Here is a 22524-nt window from a genome sequence, read left to right as displayed (position 1 = left end):
CTCATTTGACACCCTCCTCTCCCTTCAAAACACACACACACACACACACACACACACACACACACACACACACCCAGGAGAGCTTTCTGGGGCCTATGGCTACAAATAGAGACCTCAGGTTTTTTCTATCAGCACAATATTATGTGGCATGTTCCCGTAAGACAGATGCACCCAGTAGTTCCTCCGACCCACCTACTGAGACAAACACGCACGGCCCCTCCCCTCCAGGATGAAACGAATGCCTAGCCTCCCCAGCCCCCGCCTCCCCAGGAGAAAGCACACACTAATGCAAGTTTTCCCACAGGCTTTAAAGACAAATCTCTGCAGACTATGCCAGATGGTCTTTTTTTTTTTTTCATTCTATGCCCTCCTGGCCCCTTCTTCACTTTCCATGGCCCTCCAACTCAAAGAACTCAATTATCTGCCTGCAGATTTCCCCTTCCCCTCCTTGCAGCCTGCCCTAAACACACCCTCCCTCCTCCGAAGCCCATGCAGAGGCACAGAAGGAAGGCCAAGCCAGGGCTCGGAAGGGCTGCTGCCAGGCCTCCCCCAGCCTCAACTATGTGTTCCCTGGGCTTGGCTGCCTCAGCCGAGTCTCTTAGGCCCAACGGTGGAAATGGGGACATTTCCAGGGCAATGACAGTTAACAGCTAAGAGCAGTGACAGGAAGGAAGATGTATTCTTCAATCATTCAGTCCCACCTGCCCCACAGGGAGGTGCTTCAGAAGGCCCAGGCCTCAGAGCCTCCCATCTCCCTGAGGTGCCAGGTGGACCTCCTGTAATGCAGTTCTTAGAATCAGATGTGGCGGGAAGTGGGGCACAGTCTCTCTTAGGTCTAGGCTACCAGTGGGGCCATGATACTTGGATTGCCCTCCTGAATCTGTACACCCCGCCCTTCATTCCAGGGAAAGAGGCTGAACCAGCAGAACCAAGGGTGTCCTTGGCCTGTTCTCCAGTGTATTTCAAAGTTTCACCTTCCCTGGGTGACTGATATCTAATTTTAGAGAGAGAGAGCCCAAGGGGAGAAGGTACAGGAAGGGGAGTAGAAGAAGGAGGAAAGAGGGAGTGAGAACAGGAATGTTACTTTTTAATCCTTAAGGAACATAGACAGATCCAATTTGTGACTCAGCTCTGGGAAGCCGGACTGATGGGAGTGGGGGAACAGCTGCAGCCCCAATCTAAGCTGTGGGCAGCTTCTCCTTCGGGCCTTAGAGGCTGTTGTGACATGACTCAACCAGAAGGGGAGCTGCTTACTTTGTTTCATTTTTTTAATCTGCCTACTACGGGTCTGCTCAAGGGCTTCTTCCCAGACACCACTCCGGGACACGGCTGGCAGGTTTTCCCCATCCTACAGTAAAGCTAGGGCTGTGGGTGAGGCGCTCTAGTATGCCATACGCCCTTTCGACTCACTGAGGACAGACCTGAGACTCTCCTTGCCTGGAGTCTCCCTTCCCCTGCTCTTCCATTCCTTGGCACAGTCCCACGGCATATCAAGAATCTCTGCCCTTGGAATTCCCACTTCCTTGTTTCTTTTTCTTTCCCCATAAGCTGTGGCCTTACGAGTTCCTGAAAGACCTGCCCAGCCCCCAAGAAGCCTTTCGGAGCAATAACACTTTCTCCCAGTTAGAACCCTGCCTTCTAAACCCAGAATGAAAGAGAAAGACCCCTTTGCCCACGGCAGAGTCTGCCCAGCAGGACCCCGCAGGATGAGGGAACCAGGCCTGGCCTCTTTTCCAGCTGCTAAAGTGTATGATGCCACAACTCTACAGGCAGCTGTGGGACACAGGAAAAGCAACATGTCTTTTGGAATACCTCTCCTCTATACTATATATAAACACATGAGTCAGGTGACCAAGGAAAGCTTCTTCTCTGCAGGATCGTCTATGAGGCTCCAGGTCTACGGCGAACATCACTCTTATGAAATGACCCAACCCACGGAAAGCAACATGTTTCCTTAAACATCCTGAAGAAGTCTTTTCAGATTTTTCTCATGTTTACTTACAAATGCAGAAAAGAAGAAGGCACTTCTTCAGAACAGGGAGGCAAAGCGACTTTCCAGAGAGAGTTGGGTCATTCCTCAAGCTTCAATTCACAACACGTTACATTAGATAGGACGTGATTTGTTTCAAACTACTTTCATGGAAGTTATCCCACTGGGTCCTCCCAACAGTCCTGTGAAGTTGTTCTTATTACCTCCACCTCACAGGTAAGAATCTGAAGCTCCTATTAGTTAAGATACTTGCTGTGGCCACCGTATGGGAACAGAATCTAGCCGTCGACTCAAGTCTAGCAACCCAAATCCATTATTCTTTCTGCTATACCAAAAGAAAGAGCACCAGCTCCTGAAACTGGGTCTCTGCTAGCCCTCTTCACACATGTGGGGATGGTAAAATTGAAGAGCTCCAACTACACACACAAGTAGAAAAGAAGGCTGAGGTTCTGGATTTATACTGCCAACTGAAGGGCCCACTGGCTCAGTGTTACGCCACATCCCTCCAGCAAAATGTAGGTTTCAACTAAGCAAAGGATCCCTGGAGTGTAGCAAGAGGAATAACTTCATAAGTGGACCATCTGAGGTCCAGGGCCATGGAGTTCACCCCTGTGGACGGACCCTCAGGCCACAACCATGATGTATACATGTACACATTTTAGGGAGCCAGAAATGGGGACACGGCCAGTGCTTGCATTGGCAAGCTGACCCGAAGTTAATCAGAATGCCCCCTCATTGTTTGCCAGAATACAAAAGACATTCTGTTCAGAAAGTTCAAGAAGAAAAACCGAAGAGCCAGGATAGCAGCTGTTCCCTCATCCCACAGAGAAACCAAAGGCATTTGCAAAGTTCCCTGAGGCCAAGAAGTGAATTTAAGACATAACATGGCTCAAGTGGAAGCACATCCCCTGATGGGTCTCCCTTGCAGGGAGTGTTTGCTGCATTCATCCTCCTAATAATATTACTGACAACCCTGCTACCCCATCACCTATAAAACTGCCTTTCTGGGAGGGTCTCCTTTCCCAGGCCACACAGCTCACTATGTACCACTCCTCTATGTCAGAACAAGTTTTACCAAAACTTAGGGCAATCAGCATAGGAGTGCACAGCGTGGACACTGCGTGCCCTGAGATTTGGTCAAAATGTAACCAAAGGAATCTACCCGGCACAACTACAGTGCTTCATGTTCCCCAGCTCTTAGCAGCTGCCGCTGAGAGCTCACTCTGGGACATATGGATGAGAAACCTGTTTGCAGGCCCCCCAACCCCAAGCCAGCCCCCTCGTCCACCTCTTAAGAAAGTCTGTGATCGACCTTTTAATGTGGGAGGACAGCTTGATTCTTACCAAGCTGCCTGAAGACAGAGAGTGCAAAACCCCAGCTCAGGCATCCCTGTGACAGTCCCTCTGTCCTAATAAATGCCCTAGAGGGACTTGGAACTCACCACAGGCTCCTCGCTGAGCTTAATTAGCCTTTTTTTTTTTTTCCATTACAGGTCAGACATAGCAGCACCAAGAGACAAAACAGACAGTGTTCACTAGGACGAACAAGCGGCTCAAAAGGCACTGGAGTTTCCCTGTAAGAACTACAAACACCACGGGAGTGATGTTAACTCAGATTTTTCCATATAAAAGATGCTTCCTGTAAAAATATCCTGTGCCTTTGTGCTAAATAAAAGTAAAATGATGCTTTTTAGAGTGAAGTCTAAACACCTCAGATTCAGCAAGAGTGAGATCAGCTAGATTTGCAAAGTCAAGAAAATTGGCTGTTTCCCTCCTCCTTAAGCTAATACAATCCAACTGTTGGAGCATGACATCATTCCTGAGCCCCAAACCCCGAGCAGAGACTACAGACACTCGCCTGCCTCCCAGAAAACAGCCGGAGAGAAGGGCCAGGAAAGGAGGCCAAACGATCCCACCCCGGAACTGCCCTTACCTGAAAGTCCCGCTGCTTTCCTGCCCACTCCATTCTCACACCGCAGCCGGCTAGGGAGCCCAGGGCCCCCAAATCCACTGGCTTAAGCTCCGATACCTGCTGCGAGCTTCCCACAGCTCCTTCCTCTGACCTTTCGTGGCGCTCCTCGCCGCCAAGTGAGCAAAGCACTGCTAGCCGGCCAGGCTAGTTGTCATGGAGACCCTGTCCTCGCTAGGCGGGCGCGCGCACAGCGGCGCGCTCTTGGCCTAGCGCGTGCACAAGGGCGCTCTCTTTTTCTTTCTTTCTCACTGTCTCTCTCTCTCTCTTTCTCAGTTCTGGGAGGCTTCCATGAAACAGCACTGTCTTTTGATCAGCTCGGTTTCTGCATGCATTCCACTCCTCCTACCTCCCTTCCAGTCCAACAGGGGCTCTGAACTGCTCCTGGGAACTTGCTTGAACAGCTCAGAGGGGAGAAGGGAGCAGACAGTGAGTGGACTTGTTTTCTTCCCCTCCAGTGTCTCATTTTTTATAACTTGGAAGAATCCCTGCCAGGGGGGGAGGGAGCTAGCTGAAGCGCTTGGAGGGGAAGCCAGCCCTTCCTCTGGGTCCTGGAGCTCGGGTAGGAGGGACCCTGATGCGCTGCCTTGACTTGTTTGTGCACTTGGGATTTTTCCGGGCAGCAGTTGGGGCGGAAATGCACTCACATCCCAGGAGCTCGCCTGGACTGGCCTCTCTGCTTACCTTGCTGCCTGTCCAGGTTGTGGCGATGGCTTTAACCAGTGCAGGGACTCATGGTACTAGTGGTGGCGCCTAAGCAGTCTCTCATCTTCCTGAAATGGAGAGCAAAGACACTCGGTCAGGACCAGGAAGAATCCTGGGCAAGTCGAGAGTCACAACCCAGAAGACAAACCTGACACAAATATAGCCTTGTCTGTCTGCCCTGCTCAGGGTCTGCAGCTAAGGCGCAGGCTTCGTGGGAGCTGCTGTCACAGTCAGTAATAATACTGCTCCTGTCAGAAAATGAGCACAGTCCCTGGGACACAGCAGACCCCCTAAGTTTAGTCCCATCCCCATCCCCATCCTGTCCCTTCCTCTCCACCCTACCCAGCATACATTTCTGCTTTGTAATATTCTTTTTACATGTATCATTTTGTTTGATCCTCATAATCTTTTGAAATACACTGCACAGATATTTTTATGACCATTTTTTCAAGTTTATTTATTATTATTTTTAAATTTCTTTTAGAGACAGGATCTTGCTCCATTGCCCAAGCTGGAGTGCATTTGGTGCAATCATAGCTCACTGCATCATCAAACTCCTGGGCTCAAATGACCCTCCTGCCTCAGCCTCTGAAGTAGCTGGGACTAAGGGCATGCACCACCATGCCTGGCTACTTTTTTAATTTTTATTTTTACAGAGACAGGGTCTCACTATGTTGCCCAGGCTGGTTTTGAACTCCTGGCTTCACGCAATCCTTCTGCCTCAGCCTCCCAAAGTGCTGGGATTACAGGCGTGAGCCAGCATACTGGCCTTATGACCATTTTATAGATGGAAAAACTGAGACTCAGAGAGATTAAACATTTGATCTGCACTTATACAGTTAGGCAGTCAAAGAACTAAGAGAAGAAAGCAGCCAAGTTCCCCCTAGTCCAGCACACTTTCAACTAAAGTATATTGCCACCTGATTTCAAAAACTGTCAACTTTTTGATAACTGGTTATGAGATAACACTGGGCTCCCAAGGGAAGGTGGAGAATCCTTGTAAGTTGTGGTGAGATAGGCTGACTACCATCCTTTCAGCCTAAAGACCTTAAGACAGCATCTCTGAGATGTAAAATGTCCTGATGCACAGCTTGGAGAAAAAGCCCTACCCTACAGCTATATATGACCTTCCACTTTTCTAAACGACTCTCAAAATCTTGGCTCATCTGTGCAACATGACAGGTCTGAAAGTTAGGATTGGCATTATTATACTAATTTAACAGATTTTTTTAAAAAAAATTCTACAACAGAAGTAAAAGTACTTGCCCCAGGTCACGGAACCAGGAAATAAAATCTAGAAACAATCCCCAAGCCTTTCAAGTCTCTTGAGTACATTAAGCACAGTGGTTGCAACAGCACCGGGGGTCAGAAGACCTTGGCAGTGCCTGACTCCACCACTAACGGGCCACGTGCCATTGGGCAAGTCACGTGACTTCCCCCTTTCCACCTACAGAGCCTACTGACAGGGCTGGGGCCGAGCATCGGAAGAGATGCTGTGCGTGAAAGCACTCTCAAGTCAGGCACTGAACTAAGAACTTCACTCCTCTCGACAACTCCTCATCAAAAACAAACAAAAAACACTGGGACAGTTAATACCCTCACCAGGATGAGGACACTGAGGCTTAAAGAGGATATTTTCCAATGTGGCTCCCAAAAACAGTGCTAAAGGTCCTGATGTTATTTATTTACTTTTATTGACACGAGGTCTTACTATGTTGCCCAGGCTGGTCTTGAACTCCTGAGCTCAAGCAATCCTCCCACCTCAGCCTCCTAAGTAGCTGGGATTATAGGTGTGTACCACCACACCCAGCCTGATAGAATCTTTAATGCAACATCCTATGCAGAATCTATTGTTTTTTTAATTAATTTCCAGCATATCGCAACATTCTCAAAACACGATTCTGATTGACTTGAGTTTAAAAGGTAAATATATACCAGAAGTTAAGGTAGGAGAAGTGTTATAAAATCCAACAGGAAATGACAGAATGGCACAAATCCTAAATGGGGGGCACTACTGCTTTAGTGAAGCAATCAGAGCTTCAAAGGGAGTGAATCTAATCACCCACTATAAATCCCCAACCTCACCCAAGCCCCAGCTGAAGAATCCCAAGTCTACAAAGAAAGACAAGACAGAAGGGCAAACGCAGTATCATCAAATCACTAAACTTCCACCTCTTCCTTGTCCAAAAGGCATCCCTCTGCTCTCCTCCTGATCCTCAAAATGTACATTCCACTTGCCCAGTCTCCATCCTGAGAAAGAAGGGGTGATCCCACCCCTTTCTACAATAAGATAATATTAATAATACAGTAGTAACACCAATTAACACTTATTGAGCACCTACCATATGCCAGGCATTCTTTTAAGCAGTATGAGGGGCCAGAGGTCAGGACTGAGTACTAGAGCTGATACAAGTGAGTTCCTGAAGTAATCCAAATTTAAAAAGCCCTCCAAACCAGACCCAGAATGCGGGCCATGCTCCCCCTAGTGGCATGCTGGAGTTATGGAGGTTCCTTAGGGCCTTGTCCCGGGTGAAGGGACAAAAGACGGGCCCCATTAGTGAGAGAACTGGAATCCCTGCCAGGGCAATGCTGCCGTGTACACACTCCTTGAATGGGGCAGAGTCAGGGACAGCTGAATCCCGCCACTGCCTCTGCAAGGCTGGATTTAGACCAATCCTACCTGACCTTTCTGAAGGATAAGGATTTGACAACCTTATATAAGCTCTCTGCCGTCTGCTGAGAGGCCTGCAAGCATACATGTGCCAGAAACCTGGGAGACATCCTCAACTCTCCCTTTTTCTTTCTGCCCACATCCAACCCATCTCCCAACTGCAAACAATTCTACTTCCAAAATATATCTTTTATCTGTCCACTTTTCTCCACCTCTGATGCTACCCATCTCTCACCTTAATTATTGCAAAAACCTCCTAATTGCCCCAGCTTCCACTCTCCCCTCACAAAGCCATTAGAGCTGTCTGAATCACCTTTTTTTTTTTTTTTTTTTTTTTTACACCAGATCAGGTCATTTCCTGCTTAACACACTTCATTGACTTCCCACTACACTTAGGATAAAATCTAACTTCTTACCAGGACCTACAAGGCCCAGCATGATTCTCCTCCTGCCTTCTTTCAGCACACTTCCTGCCCTTCCCTGTCTGTGCATCAGCCACATAGAACTGCTTTTAGTTCCCCCGAAGTGTCATATTTTTTCCAGGTTGTTTCCCGTTGCTGAGACACTCCCCTACCAAGCAGTCTTTGCCTGGATAGCTTTTACTCACCTTGCCTCACCTTGACTCTCGTGTCTCTTGACTTTCACAATCCTCCAATCTAAATGAGGCTCCCCACACTTATCCTTCAGAGCACTCACCATGCTGTGTAATTATGCATTTGTACAGTTATCTGCTTAATCTCAGTCTTCCCTCATGAGTTCCTTAGGATACGAACCTTGACTATTTTGCTAACCACCAATATTCCCTGCACTTAGTGCAGGGCCCAGCTCACAGCTGGCACTCAATAAATATCTGCTGAATGAAATGCATAAAACCTCATTTCTTCCTGTCCGACAGGAAGAAGAAACTTAGAGCAGCTATTTCATGTCACTCATTGCCTCTTTTCATAGACTTACAAACTACAATTACATTTCTTTTCCTCATGTGCCTTGCCTGTGGGCACAACCAAAAATTCCTGTAAAACCTCCCTGTGGTTTGTTTTCCAGAAGTTTCCTGGTAAGGTCACTCTCCTGGGGCTGCCCTCCAGGGTTTTACAGCTGCTCCCATTACCAGTGCCCACTCACAGGCCTCCACCACCACTGGGTCATTGCCAGACCACTGTGTAGGAATGGCCCAGCTCCCACGATGACAAGGTTCTCTCAGGCCAGCAGCTCCAAGGACAAAACACCTCCTCTCCCCTCCATGGTGCAAGCCACTGTGCTTGTAAAAAAATATATTTTTACTAAAAAAAAAGTCTTATGTTTTATAATTTGGAGATGGTTGTAAAAAGTTCAGAAAAAAGGGTTCTATTACTAAAAAGAACTTTGAACACTACAGTCTGGGGGAAAAATGAAGGTCTAAATAACAGCAACAGCAGTGTGACTATGTCCAGCGTTCCCTCTTCTGGCCTATGCTCCCATCCAAATCTGAAATCCTCTGGCTTCATCTCTTGCCCACACCTCCCCTGCTACCAACCACCCCATTACAGGCACAACCACAGTGCACTGCCTGGTTCTTTGAACACTGCCTGCATTTTCCTCTCCCTCCTTCTATGGCTCATGCTGTTACCTCTATCTGAATGCCTCTCCTTCCCCCACTAACAAAATCTTACTGCCTTCAAGGTCCAACTCAGTTATCACCTCCTCTGTAAAATATTTTTCAATCTCCTGATAGAATCTGTTTGTCTCTTCTGCAAATCAACAGCAGTTTAAAGATGCCTTTACTATAGCATTGGTCACTTTATCACCGTTACTTACACACCTGTCTCCCCCACAGACCTGAGCTCCTCGAGGTGTATCCACTTTAGTATCTCATTCAATGTGTGCAATGAGTGTGTGTGAGATAAATGAATCATTGAAAAGACTCTCCAAACAAACAAACAGAAATAGCTATCTCCTCTCTAAGGTGAGGGAATTTGAGTGAATGGACCTACATTGTACAAGAAAATATATATATGTAAATTGGATTCCAGATTAGGTCACTAGAGGGGTTTATAGTACTTTCTTGTCTCTTTAAAGACAACTGAAATTCTGAACCTGAAAACACAGGAACAGAGTAAATCTTTCAAAGTCATTCCTTACTTTGGGATCAAAGAAATTCAAGTAAAATGGGCTGTTGTTTCAATATTATTGGTTGGATCTTAGAATGTCTAAGAAATGGGCCGGGCGCGGTGGCTCACGCCTGTAATCCCAGCACTTTGGGAGGCCGAGGCGGGCGGATCACGAGGTCAGGAGATCGAGACCATCCTGGCTAACACAGTGAAACCCCGTCTCTACTAAAAATACAAGGAATTAGCTGGGCAAGGTGGCGGGCGCCTGTAGTCCCAGCTACTCGGGAGGCTGAGGCAGGAGAATGGCGTGAACCCTGGGGGGGCGGAGCCTGCAGTGAGCCGAGATCGCACTACTGCACTCCAGCCTGGGCGACAGCAAGACTCCGTTTCAAAAAAAAAAGAAAAAAAGAAATGGCGGTCTACTTTCAAATGCCTCTGGGAAGCCTAGTTTCTAATGCCCACCAGACTGGGGTCCAGTGGTATTCCCACTGAAAACATCCAGTTCTACCAAATCAGTGGGTGATCAGGTCAAGTGCAGTGGCTCACACCTGTAATCCCAGCACTTTGGGAGGCTGGGGTGGGAGAATTGCTTGAGCCCAGGAGTTCAAGACTAGTCTGGGCAACATAAGGAAACCCTCTCTCTACAAATAATAATTTTTAAAAATTGGCTGGGCATAGTGGCACACGCTTGTGGTCTGGTTACTCGGGAGGCTGAAGTGGGAGGATCGCTTGAGCCTGGGAGGTTAAGGCTGCAGAGACACATCATCCCATCACTGCACTCCAGTCTGGGTGACAGAGCGAAACTGTGTCTCAAAAAAAAAAAAAAAAAAAGGTGGGGGGGAATCAAACATGTTCCTCTCCACACCAATTCTCCTACACTGGGTTCTAGCTGCCATTTATAGAAGAGCCCTTAAGGGCTTTACAATTTTCCTCTTCTGCCTGTGAATGACAATGTGGTAAGGAGGGAAGCTTTTAAAATTCAAGAGTAGACAGCTAGCAGGCTGGAGCCCAGTCCTGGCTTCCAGCTTTCTGGAATGGTAAAATCCTGGGCAAGTCCCTGTCCCCCTTAGGGCCTTTGCTTTTTCCTCCACATGAGAGGGCTGGACTAGCTGTTCAAGCATCCTTCGGCTTGACTATCCTACTGCATCATTCTACTGCAGTCACCCAGTCCTACGGCTTTCTGAGTAAGTCCAAAGCAGCAGAAAGACTTCTTTCAGCAGAGCCCCAGGCTTGGGGCTTTGGGATCAGACAGAGGTCCGTCACCAGTGAAAAGTAGCCTTTTTTAGAAGAAAAAAAATGGGAGACTCAGGCTTCCTGCCTAAGGAGGGCTGGACAGAGAAGAAAGGTGCTAAATTACAGGATGGGGAAATTAGGAAATGGCCTGGAAGAGGACTAAGTCTCCTGCTGAGGTCCTTGCTCAGACTCACCCCTACCCATAAGTCTGAGACAAAGTCGCCTTTACAAAGCAGACATTGAACAGCTGACAATACCTAAATTCTCTTGGAAGACAATCTGTCTACTGCAAATCAAGCATTCTCTACCTGGGTGCTATTAGGGCCTTCAGATCAACAAAACAAATGTCTCCCTCAAGATGGCAATCCTGGGCCCCCTCCACCTGGAAGCCACATCTGGCAGGACCTGCACAGTGTTGGCCACTGCCACACAAACTTTGCTTGCACAGCCTTCCTAGGAAGGCAGAGAAATACCCATTCTGTGGTCAAGTCCTAGTGTTTTATGATAGCAAGTTTTCCCAGGTCCTTACTCCTGACCTAATTCCCCCTGCCTCTCCGACCACCAGTACCCCACCCCTGACCTTAAGGCTCTGAACTACAGAAGTGTGGAATTCAGCCTATAATTCTCCTAGACCCCACAGCCCTGTGGTGAAGCAGCTACCACACACCTTCATGCTGGGTTGCGCCTCCTCTCCTTCAGTCTGCCAGTCATCCAGCCCTAGTTCACCTCCGCTCAGCTCACAACCCTCCGTATAAAGCTCAATGTCCAGATACTCACGACATAGGTGCTCACAGCTTGCTCCAGTTTCTTGGAGTCTCTGTGATAACGTTAATATATAAGCCAATTTTCTGAAATCTCTCAAATCCACAGGCCCCTGACAGCTGTCCCTCATTAAGTCGGAGCATGTTAACACTGCGCCACATAAACATAGGCTTGGGGCCAGGAAAGACTGGATCAAGGAAGCAATACCCTAGACCCCCACGAAAGCACCATTTTACCCTTCTAGAATAGGGTTTTCTGGCCGGGCGTGGTGGCTCACACCTGTAATCCCAGCACTTTGGGAGGCCAACGCGGGCAGATCACTTGAGGTCAGGAGTTTGAGACCAGCGTGGCCAACATGGCAAAACTCCGTCTCTACTAAAAATACACAAACTAGCCAGGAATGGTGGCAGGCGCCTGTAATCCCAGCTACTCAGGAGGCTAAGGTGGGAGAATCACTTGAAACCCAGGAGGTGGAGGTTGCAGTGAGCTGAGATCACACCACCGTACTCCAGCCTGGGCAACACAATGAGACTCTGTCTCGAATAATAATAATAATAGTAATAGGCTTTCCAAGCTTAGCTGGCTCAGAACTCTGAGTTCAACAATGACCTTAACCTACCATGATTAAAATCTTCAGGATTGGGGAGGCAAGGTGCAAAGTGGAGGGAAAGGGAAGAGGTAGGGGATTAAGAGGAATGTGGACTCAAGCTGCTTTTCTATGATCTACCCAAGAAAATACCTTCAGCCTGGGAAAGAAGTACCCCTCAGAGTAAGATCTGGGCAAGGCTGTGGGAAGTGTGAGCCCAGACTGTGTCAACCTTCTCAATCCTAGCTCCCCTCATTCTCCCTGGCTAGACTGATTCTCTAGCCCTACCCCCCAGTACTCCTCAGAACAGGCTGCCATTCCAATGCTAGCCACGCCCCATTGCCTTGTGTGACTGCACCAAGGCTCATTCAGCTTAATTCTCCTGCTAGCCGTAATATTCTTTAGAGAAAGAACTATGTTTTAACTCTGAATTCTAGCTTAGGGCTGTGTACCAAGTACAATTAATAAATTTTTAAATGAATGAACTAATAAAACCAACCAACTAATCAATCCAACTAAAAAGGGTATTAACAATGTCACCACAGAACCTAGACCATTTGATGCTTAACACCTCACAGTAGTCCAGAGTGTCCAAGATGGAGTGTGTATGCAAGATGATTATAAGACGTATATGGACAAACATTTTTTAAAATTTTTAATACTTTTATATTACTTAATGTATAGAAGAACAAAGCCAGCTACTAACCTCATTATTACCAATCTCATTGATTAGATCAATACTAAAGAAGTTATGTTTTTTGTTTGCTTTTAGTATTGTTTTATAGCAGGTAGAAGTTGAAGGAGAGGCAGGGCTTGGTGGCTCATGCCTGTAATTCCAACAATCTGAGAGGCCAAGACGGGAAGATCGCTTGAGCTCAGGAGTTTGACACCAGCCTGGGCAACATGGCAAAACCCCCATCTCTACAAAAAAATAAAAAACAGCCAGGCGTGGTGGCACACACCTGTGGGCCTGGCTACTTTCGAGGCTGAGGTGGGAAGCTCACTTGAGCCCAGCAGGAGGTCAAGGCTGCAGTGGGCCATGATCATGCCACTGCAGGCCAGAGCCTGGGTGACAGAGTGAGACCCTGTCTCAAAAAAAAAAAAAAAAAGTTTAAGGAAAAATGGGATATTTGTGCAACCTCAAAGTATCTCTCCCAGAATATTTATTAATTATAAAGGCAGAAATAACCTCACGGTGGAGAAATTGGCACATATCACCTTAATCAAGTGATCAACGTTAACACTATAGGCAATAAAGCCATAATGACACCACGTACCCCAATACCATGTGCTGAGAAGGGCATTTCACCTCTGTGGTGCTCTTCCCAAATCCATGACCTTGATCTAATTATGAGAAAACATCAAGTAAACCTAACCTAAGGGATATTCTACAAAATACCTGACCAGTACTCCTCAAAAGGGCCAAGGTCATGAAAGACAAGGACAGACTGAGGAATTGCCACGATTAGAAGAGACTAAGGAGACGCAGCAACTAAATGCAACATGGGATCCTGGATTTGATCCTGGAATAGAAAGAAGAGTTTCATAGGAAAAACTGGTGAAATCCCAGTTAAGTCTATATCAATATCAATTTTAGTTTTGATCATTGTACTGTAGTTACACAAGATTAGGAGAATTTGTACCGCCCTTGCAACTTTTCTCTAAGTCTAAAATTATTTAAAAGTAAAAAGTTTTTAAAAGCCAAATTTAAAGATAAGTAAATAAAAGCATATACAATACATGGTTACAGGAAAAAATCATAAAGGTAGGTAAGACTGACTCAAGTTTGGGAAGCACTAAAGTATTTACCCTACACCCAAGAAAAGTCACCCCCAGAATAAGAATCACTGCTGTTGAAGAATATCTAGTAAAATAGGGAAATGTTCACTTTATATTACTTGGGGGTAAAATTAATACATCATCCCTTTCTGTTAAAAAATATAATATATCACACATATTACCCATAGAAAACAGTCTGTGTTAAAACAAAAATAACCCATGCCAAACAAAGCACAGAAGACATTTATTAAATAGTAAATGGGATATGGCTTTTGGAAAGTAACTTATCAATTAAAATGCTCATAGACTGACTCCGTAGCCTCACTCAGGGACAGTATCCTAAGAGAAAATTCCTAAGTATGCAGAATAAATGTCTGTTTCCAGCATTATTTATAAGAATTTTAAGAATTAGAAACAATCTCCATATCAGTCATTCCTAGATTAGTATTTTTTAAACCGCAACCCAATCAAGAATGTTTTACATTGTAATCTAGCATATGCATGTGTGAGAGAGTGTGTATGTGCGTATGTGTAAAAAACTGAACCAAAAAGGTTTCTCAAAACAACACTATCTTTACTATATGTGATGCTCTCTGCTATTTTCAATCCTAATCTATGTTATTAAGAAATTAAGAAAACAAAGTACATAGAGCCCCACTAAACTGATTTCCTGACCCAATAATGGATTATGGCCCTTAGTCTGAAAAACTGCACTAGATGGACTATTGTGCAGCCATTGTAATAGATGACTATGGCTGGGTGCAGTGGCTCACATCTGTAATCCCAGCACTTTGGGAGGCCAAGGTGGGTGGATCACTTGAGGTCAGGAGTTCGAGACCAGCCTGGCCAACATGGTGAAACCCCATCTCTACTAAAAATATAAAAATTAGCCAGGCATGATGGTGCATGCCTTAATTCCAGCTACTTAGGAGTCCGAGGTATGAGAACTGCTTGAACCCAGGAGGCAGAGGTTGCAGTCAGCTGAGATCGTGTTACTGCATTCCAGCCTGGGCAACAGAGCGAGACTCCACCTCAAAAAAAAAAAATTAATTAAACTAAATTTAAATTTAAAAATTTTAAAAGAAACTACTATAAACCACAAACTGGTAGCAGCAATTTGTTCTAAGGAGAAAAGAGGGTGGGAGGAAAACTTGCTTTTCACTGTGTATCTTTTTGTACCTTTTGAATTTATAACATATGTTTTTTATTTAAAAATTAACTAGCTGGCTCACACCAGTAATCCCAGCACTTTGGGAAGCCAAGGTGGGAGGATCTCTTGAGACCACGAGTTCAAGACCAGCCTGGGCAACATAGAGACCTTGTCTCTTTTTTTTTTTTTTTTTTTTTTTTTTTTTTTGAGACAGGATCTCTGTGGAGTCTCGCTCTGTCGCCCAGGCTGGAGTGCAGTGGCGCAATCTCGGCTCACTGCAAGCTCCGCCTCCCGGGTTCACGCCATTCTCCTGCCTCAGCCTCTCCGAGTAGCTGGGACTACAGGCGCCCGCCACCACGCCCGGCTAATTTTTTTCTATTTTTAGTAGAGACGGGGTTTCACCGTGGTCTCGATCTCCTGACCTCATGATCCGCCCGCCTCGGCCTCCCAAAGTGCTGGGATTACAAGCGTGAGCCACCGCGCCCGGCGAGACCTTGTCTCTACTAAAAATAAAAAATAAAAAAATTAGCACTAGCCTGTAGTCCCAGCTACACAGGAGGTTGAAGTAGGAGGATCACATTAGCCTAGGAGATAGAGGCTGCAGTGAACAGTGATCACGTCACTGCACTCTAGCCCAGGAGACAGAGATCCTGTCTCAAAAAAAAAAAAAAAAAAGAACTTTAAATGGAAATTACGAAGACTTTATTAGCATGGGAGACAATGCTAATTATGCATAATAAAGCTATAACTATGTTAAAATGTAAAGACATATGCAAGTGAAAAAAATTTATACCAAGCAATAATCATGTTAGCAATTTTTTTCGTTTTTACTAAATTCTACATATTCTACACTGCTGCTATTGTAGATTTTTTGTTGTTGTTTTGTTTTTGAAACAAGGTCTGGCTGTATCGCCCAGGCTGGAGTGGAGTGGCAAGATCTTGGCTCACTGCAGCCTCTGCCTCTCAGGCTCAAGCAATTCTCCCACCTCAGCTTCCCGAGTAGCTGGGACTACAAGTGTGCACCACCACACCCTGCTAATTTTTTTATTTTTTGTAGAGATGGGGTTTTGCCATGTTGCCCAGGCTGGTCTCAAACTTGTGAACTATTTTCTACCATTCAACATACATTTATTTTCTTAAATTAAATCAATTATTGGCAAGGACACAGGAGATTTTAAAGTTAATGGTAGCGTTTTCTTTCTTAAGCTAGGTGGTGGGTCACTTAAACTATACATATAAAAATAGATATTCTATATATTTTAAATAGTTTCTCAATTTTTCCAACTTTACTGAGTTATGATTGACAAAAGTTATATATACTAAAGATGTACAGCATGATAATTAGATGGACTAATACACTGTGAAACAATTATCACAATCAAATTAACACATTCATTACCATACACAGTTACCATTTTGTGTATGTGGCGGGGAGAGGTGAGGACACTTAAGACTTACTCTCTTGGCAAATTTCAAGTAAACAATACAATATTAACTATAGTCACTATGCTATACATTAGATTTCCAGGATTTATCTTATAACTGAACATTTAGCAACATTTTTTTAAAGAAAAGATTTCAAAAGTGGACGCTTTCCCGCAACCTTCCTCTTTGACCTCAGACTCACAGAGCCACTCCAACAAGGTACTGAGATAGGATGTAAAACTGTCAGTCAACTGGATACTTTCCACCTCTGTGAAGAGAATCTAATGTGGACTGTACCATCCCCACGGCTTCTAAAGTTTTCCCTTTCGAACTCTGCAGGTGGGCTAGTTTCAGCGTTCCATTCACACTCAGGACTGTTCTTTTGTTTTTCCTCCTTTCCCCACCAAGCTATTGTTCATTCCCTTACATTTTTAATTACATATAATCTCTTCTGAGCATATTCATCTTTGAATTTCCAGCAGGCTGTAATGCAGTACTTTCTTTGTACATAGCAACTGCTCAAAAAATATTTCTTAATCAATATCATAGGCAAAACTCCAGAAAAGAATATATAAAAAGTGGCAAGGACTCAGAGAAGGAAGTACTGACCCCTGGAGATTAAGTACAAATTGCAACAAGAGACATCATTACTTTTAGTTAATGAGGTTATTATATAATTATTGTAGAGAATAAAATAGATAATACATGTAAAACACTCAGCAATAGCTAGTAAGTGATCCATAAATAACAGATTGGGGACTTAAAAAGTAATATCCATACATATTTACACATATATATTTGTATATAATATATATCATATAAGTAAATACACACATATGCACATACATATGGCAAAGAATGTCAGGGACATAATTTATCTGGACTTCAGAAAAATCTCTCTTGATCTTTTAAAAAAAAAAAATCAGAGATACACCGGCAGCTGGATGGACTGGTAACTCAGGACAGCTGGGTCCAAACAGTGCTATGAAATGAATCAGCATCAACCAGGAAGAGGAGCTCTGGAACTCCTAGAAGTTTAGGCACATCCCATCTGTTTTTATCACATTTATTGATTTGCATATGTTGAGCCATCTGATATGGTTTGGCTGTGTCACCACCCAAATCTCATCTTGAATTGTAGTTCCCATAATCCCCAGGTGTCATGGGAAGGATCCAATGGGAAGTGATTAGATCATGGGGGCTATCTCCCCCATGCTGTTCTCATGATAGTGAGTGAGGCTCATGAGATCTGATGGTTTTATAAGCTCCTGGCATTTCCCCTGCTTACACTCATTCTCTCTCCTGCCACCCTGTGAAGAGGTGCCTTCCACCATGATTGTAAGTTTCCCGAGGCCTCTCAGATATGTGGAACTGTGAGTCAATTAAACTTCTTTCTTATATAAATTACCCAGTCTCGGGCAGTTCTTTATAGCAGCATGAGAACGGACTAATACACCATCCTTGCATCCCAGGGATAAATCCCACTTGATCATGGTACATGAACCCTTTTTTTTTTTTTTGAGATGGAGTCTTGCTCTGTCGCCCAGGCTGGAGTGCAGTGGTGTGATATCAGCTCACTGCAACCTCTGCCTCCCGGGTTCAAGCGATTCTCCTGCTTCAGGCTCCTGAGTAACTGGGACTACAGGCGCGTGCCACCACGCCTGGCTAATTTTTTGTATTTTCAGTAGAGACGGGGTTTCACCGTGTTAGCCAGGATGGTCTCGATCTCCTGACCTCGTGATCTGCCCACCTAGGCCTCCCAAAGTGCTGGGATTACAGGCGTGAGCCACCATGCCCGGCCTCTCTTTTTTTAAATTTAACTTTTAAGTTCAGGGGTGCATGTGCAGGTTTGTTATATAGGTAAACTTGTGTCATGGGGGCTTGTCGTACAGATTATTTCATCACCCAGGTATTAAGCCTAGTACTCATTAGAATTTTTCCTGATCCTCTCCCTCCTCCCACCCTTCACGCTCAAGTAGGCCTTGGTGCCTGTTCTTCCCCTCTGTGTCCAAGTGTACTCAATGTTTAGCTCCCACTTATAAGTGAGAACATGTGGTATTTGGTTTTCTGCTCCTGCATTAGTTTGCTAAGGATAGTGGCCTCCAGCTCCAACCATGTTCCTGCAAAGGACATGACTTCATTCTTTTTTTATGGCTGTACAGTATTCCATGTTGTATATGTATATTTTCTTTAACCAGTCTACTGTGATGGGCATTTAGGTTGATTCCATGTCTTTGCTATTGTGAATAGTGTTGCAATGAACATACATGTGCATGTATCTTTATAATCGAACAAAAATTTTTTTTTTTTTGGAGACAGAGTCTCACTCTGTCACCCAGGCTGGAGTGCAGTGGCACAATCTCAGCTTGCTGCAGCCACCACCTCTCAGATTCAAGCAATTCTCCTGCCTCAGCCTCCCAAGTAGCTAGGACTACAGGCGCACACCTCCACACTCGGCTATTTTTTTTTTTTTTTTTTTTTTTTTTTTTTTGTATTTTTAGTAGAGACAGGGTTTCGCCATGTTGTCCAGGCTGGTCTCAAACTCCTGACCTCAAGTGATTTGCCTGCCTCGGCCTCCCGAAGTGCTGGAATTACAGGCATGAGCCACCTGGCATCTTATAATCAAATGATTTATATTCCTTTGGGTATATATCCAGTAATGGGATTGCTGGGTGGAATGTTATTTCTGCTTTTAGGTCTTTGAGGAATCGCAACACTGTCTTCCACAATGGTTGAACTAATTTACACTCCCACCAACACTACATAAACATTCCTTTTTCTCCACAACCTTACCAGCACCTGTAAGTTTTTGGCTTTTTAATAACAGCCATTCTGACTGGTGAGATGGTATCTCATTGTGGTTTTGATTTGCATTCCTCTAATGATTAGTGATGTTGAGCTTTTTTTCATATGCTTGTTGGCCACATGTATGCCTTCTTTTGAAAAGTGTCTGTTCACGTCCTTTGCCCACTTTTTAAAAATGGGGTTGTTTTTTTTTCTTGTAAATTTGTTTAAGTTACTTATAGATGCTGGATACTGGACCTTTGTCTTATAAGACTCAGTGTGCTGTTGAATTCTATTTGCTAGTATTCTGTTAAGGATTTTTGCATCTATGTTCATCAGGGATGTTGGCCTGTAATATTCCTTTCTCTTCCCATTTATTCTAGATCTCATCATGGTTACCCTTTTTATCAACGACTTGGATAAGACACAATTATCAAATATGTTTATGATAAATTAATTGGGAGGGATCATTAATATACTAGATATAATCAGAGAGAAAAGCCTCCACAAACTGGAACCATAGGTTAAATACAGCAAGATGAAATTTTTAAAGGGTAAAATATGTAATTTTACACTGAAGCTTAGAAAAATACTGCAAGACAACAGGATAAAGATGGTTATTAGTGAAAAGACCTGAGGAAAGGTTCAATATGAGTCAACTGATGAGCAAATGTGATTTTGAGTTTAGCTGACAAAACATAGGGCCCAGATCAAATGAGATTCATGTCCTACTCTGCTCCATTCTGGTTAGAACAAAAGTGTTTCCAGGGGACATATACTATATTGCAGTCCCAGGGGTAAATGGAGTCTTGAATAACATTTCAGACAAATATATTGAAAGAAAAAAAGGAAATCAAGTCTTTTGGAGCCCCTTAAACTGAGAAGTAAGATAACATGTCTATTCATGATGTTGTAAGTTCTCCTGCAGAACAAGAAGATAGAAAACTACCGCTTTTACCCCCATGGAGTCATCTCTGGGGAATAAAGAACGCTCACAGAAAGAAGAGACAGCTGGGCCCTGCCTGACCTGCCCTTTGTCCCTCCTGCTAGTCACATCAAAACCTCCCAGTCCGGGCTCTGACCATCCGAGCTTTATCAAGGATATAGAGCAGCCCAGGAATCCAAACAATTCTGACCCATCATCTCCCCAAACCACGGTTCACTACAAGCAGAATCACAGTGATATTTTTAACTATCAGAGTGAATTCTTGTGGATCTTCAACCTCCTATACTAAGCTGTCATCTGATAGCTGTTGTGAGCAAGGACTCAGGCTTAAATGCTGTAACCGAAACATTAGATGGTAGGAATGCAGCATTTCAGCTTCTTCAGGGATTGCTGGGATATAGACATACCAGCTTATCTCCTGTAAAGGAACCCTATGATGCTTCTTCTAATGACCTGGGGAGAGAGAAGAGCAGTGGCCCTTCAACATCCGGTTCTTATCCTAGGAACATGGAAGGCGGCCCTGATCTACAGATGAGTCATACTAAATAAACGTCAACATCCTACAGGAGAAGATGTCATTTTTTTTAACTATCTTCTTTTTCCCCAAGGTTAAGAACTTAGAAGTTCCTAATCTATGCAATGATTAGCTCCTTTCCTAACAAGACATGCACTGGGCCCATCCTATGTTTATGCGGAAGAGAGCTAGTTTGCCTTTGTGTAAAAAGAGGTCCTTATGAATGTTCATTCACTTAGAGATCAACATTGAACAACCTGTGCAATAATCAATTAGACCCCAGCATGCAAGGAAGGGAAGATGAGGGAGATGATGAAAGGAAAAGCAGAGGAGAGTAGAAAGCAATTTAAGATCCTGAAGGACAGAAACAGGAGGAAGCTTGTTTGGAAGTCTCAGAGTTGCAAATTTGGGGGAATTCCTGAGCATTACTCCCAGGGATGTCAGGGAACATACTTGAGCACCACTTAGCCTTTTGAATTTGCAGGAAAGAAAGAATTCAGAAAGCCTTTATTCCCTCCCTGTCTGGGGTTCCTTACCCTGGGGTGATACAACTGCCTACACCCCACTTAGCTGGTTGGCTGAGCTGTGAACGACTGAGAGGAGGAAGGCAGAGTGAAAAGAACAAGGTCAAGGACTACTGTCCCCCACACAGCTAGTGCCAGCAGAACACTCAACTCTTACGAGGCCATGGGACTCCAGAGGCTAAAACTGGTAGATGCTAGCTCATCTCAAACCCGAGCAGATAAAGGATGTCAACGATTTCACAGTCCTCCTGAAGGTGATGAAGGATTATAGCCACTCATCTCCAATGCAGACAGCATCTGCCATCAGTAATGCATGACACAGCTCTTCTAAGGTAAAGGCCCAGAGGAGATGAAGAAGGGGTGCATACTCTGGGAAAACTTGGCAGGATGAGGCTTGACTCTCTGTGCGTGCTCCCAAAACAGTTACCAAGTTACCACTGCTTTAATTAAGTCACAGAGGGTCCAAGACCCAGAGAGACACAAGAGTTGTCAGAGGCTAAGATAGAGACTTGTGTGGTTGGGATTTGGGGGCTTGAAGTGGTTTTTGTTTTGTTGTTGTTTTAGTAAATAAGACTGTCTCAGCAAGCTTCTGAAGGGTGAACCCTGTACCTCTGTTTTATCCAAGATGGCTAGGAAGAGAGACAGCTCAACGACATCTGACTTCACCTGCTGCTCTGAGGGTTGGGAGGGAATGGGATAGACTTTCCAAATAAAATAACAATTTGCCAGCCACAAACTTCCTTCCTCTACTATCCAGGTAATCCATTTCCTCCTTAAATCCCTATTGCACCAGACTGGAGGTGCGGAGCGGGGACGGGGGTGGACTGTGGCAATGTTGTGTGGAGGAGACAAGGACAAAAATGTGAGACATGGACCCAACTGCTGGCTATGGAACTTGGGATGGACCCCAAGGCCAAGGCCATTCAGTTAAGGGCACTATGAAGTTTATTACCTTGAGAACCTCTTGAGTTCTCAAGGAAGAGAGCTGCTCCTGTCTACAGTGGCTGGGGCAGAGATCTAAAGCAAGTGAAGGACCAGACAGATGCTGAGAACCTAGAAGGAGCACACAAAGCCTAATTCAGCCTCATGACCTCGACTTCCTCTTCCAGAAGTGCCTGGACACAGAGCAGTGCACCTTCAACAGCACAACTCGGCTGTTAAGGCTGCACCAAAATTCATTCAGGAGCCCAGCCCTGGGCAAAGCAAAGCCTCCTGCCCCCCAGGATGCAGCACTTCTCTGGTTTGTCTTCAGGGGCTCCAGTGCAGCTGTATCTGCGGAGAAGCTGGGGGTCAGGACGCAGACCACAAGAACCCACTCCGTGAGGGGTCACTACTTTCAAGGACACCAAAGGGGACCCTCATCTCTGCGTTCCTTTCTTCCACCATGATCCCTCTCTCT

The 22524-nt window shown here is 45.0% G+C and overlaps 1 protein-coding gene across 4 annotated transcripts in view; it reads right to left on the bottom strand.

The window, feature by feature from the left end:
* DENND2B (DENN domain containing 2B) overlaps positions 1-22524 on the bottom strand; it is a 180453-nt gene that overhangs the window by 115579 nt on the left and 42350 nt on the right. For 2 of the 4 annotated variants that reach the window (XM_058446361.1, XM_058446359.1), the window contains one exon: positions 4644-4732. The gene's annotated coding sequence lies outside the window, so the exon portion shown is untranslated. Of the gene's footprint in view, positions 1-3923; positions 4121-4643; positions 4733-22524 lie in introns of those variants that run through there. The other 2 variants (XM_032166664.2, XM_032166667.2) reach the window with 1 other exon arrangement.

The sequence above is a fragment of the Hylobates moloch genome, unplaced genomic scaffold, assembly GCF_009828535.3.
Source record: "Hylobates moloch isolate HMO894 unplaced genomic scaffold, HMol_V3 SCAFFOLD_11, whole genome shotgun sequence".
NCBI lineage: Eukaryota > Metazoa > Chordata > Mammalia > Primates > Hylobatidae > Hylobates > Hylobates moloch.
Note: the sequence above shows the minus strand (reverse complement) of the source record. Positions and strands in the feature narration are given on the sequence as shown.